This window comes from Austrofundulus limnaeus, unplaced genomic scaffold, assembly GCF_001266775.1.
Source record: "Austrofundulus limnaeus strain Quisiro unplaced genomic scaffold, Austrofundulus_limnaeus-1.0 Scaffold71, whole genome shotgun sequence".
Taxonomy (NCBI): domain Eukaryota; kingdom Metazoa; phylum Chordata; class Actinopteri; order Cyprinodontiformes; family Rivulidae; genus Austrofundulus; species Austrofundulus limnaeus.
In genome coordinates this window covers 1,498,456-1,500,340 of record NW_013952473.1, presented here as the reverse complement: position 1 = coordinate 1,500,340, position 1,885 = coordinate 1,498,456, and positions in this window count along the sequence as shown.

Genomic DNA, 1,885 nt, shown 5'->3' with positions numbered 1-1,885 from the left:
ATTCTATGAGTCATGACTCGTTAATACATATATGACACACATACAAACAGGACAGACAGTGGCCACACACAGACATACAACAGAACATTTCTGCTTTAGTTATTCTTTTGTCGAACTTCACACTTCTTGAGAAGAATTCGAGAGTTAGTCAGATTAATATTTATCTGTGTTATAGATTATCATACCATTGCGTCGTCTCTACCTGTCGTAATTCATGCACTCTGTCCTCACTCCCTGTTACCTGCTGGCTTCTTTCTACCTCCATGTTGACATTTTTCTCTTGTGAGGCCTGCTTTTGTCCTCTTTTACTACTGAGAAAGAATTGGGGTATCAGGCCCTGTTGGCCCACTGGTCTTTTAAACATACTGAGCGGGACAAAGGCCATGAATGATATAAGTCCTGAAATCATTAACTCCTCAGATAACAGACGCACAGACTAGTTCTTTACAGTCACACTACTTAAAAATCAGCTCTTTGCTTGTGAAACTAATATTCTGAATACTTAACACAATACAATGGTACCACAACAACCATCCAGCAAACTGCAAGAACCTCAACCATGCATCAAACAACAAAATTCATTAAGCAGCAACAATACACCAATTGGCCCTACAGCAACTACTGTATACAACAATTACTCTTCTGAGACTTAACATGCCAATTCCTGGCCCGTTACCCACAAGAACATCTTACGAACTTTATCACTTTCTCCTATGTTACTTACTCCTATGTTTTATTTTATAGTTTGTTGACTACGCCACTGTAAATGAGACTCCAGAGTTTTTGAACAAAAGTTTAGACAAATGCTTCTCTCATACTGTAAATTTCTATAATGGATGAAATACTCCTTGTAAAAGGTTAAGCTGTGCACAAAACTCTTTCCACATAAAGCTTGAAGCTATTTTAGCTTGTGCGGTAAACACTAATTCTTTGCACAATTAAAGCTGCTGGTTCTTGGAAAAGGTTACAGCTCAGAGCAACATCATAAACGGTGAGGTCTGACATTTGTGTGTGAAAATGTTCAGGTTTGTTCAGTATGCTAAATATTTCCAAATATTAAACTAAAAGACTTGTAATCTAACTGAGAATATTTAAAGAGAAATAGCTTTTGTCATTTGCTTGTATTAACTGTACATAGCACAGTCTGTGCTGTGAGGGTCTGTTTGACATCATTTTTTATTATTAAAGGTTTTTTTTGATTGCCTTGCACTTGTTTGTCATTTCTTTTGTTGCATTGCGTTCAAGTTGTACTGTGTCCCATTGTTATTTTTTCACTTTTTTGGTTATGTTTTTATATAGCCAAAAAAACTTTTGCCTGTGAAGACACTTCCTCATTTGATTAAATCAGCAGCTTCTGAAAAAAAAAAAGCATTTTCCTCCTTTCCACACGATTATTTTACGACAATTTGGCAGTGAAATTGTCAACGGTTTCTATTGATACACAAAACAGTCAAAACTTTTAAGTGTACACTTGTTTAACATCTTTGCTGGTTCTCTCTCCAAAAGGCATCAAATTATTTTGGCATTGTTCCATTTTTATTCAGCATGAACTACATGTGTTTATTATTATACTGCCACCATGTGGTGCATTAGTGTCTTAACCTCCTGACACTGTAACATATAAAGCCACTTTAAAAATTAATAAATGAAACAACTTATATTATGTACTCTAAGACTATATGACATTAAATAAAATAAATCAGTTTCAAAAATGTGTAATAATGAGTAGTTTTGTCAGAGACCACTTGAGGGAGCTAAAGTCTTTCATACAAAACTACTTTTACAACAAGACATACATGAATATAAATATGTACATTTGATGAAATAAGAACATTATAACCCATATGTCACCTTCAGAAACACAGAAAATAAAACAGCTCACAAG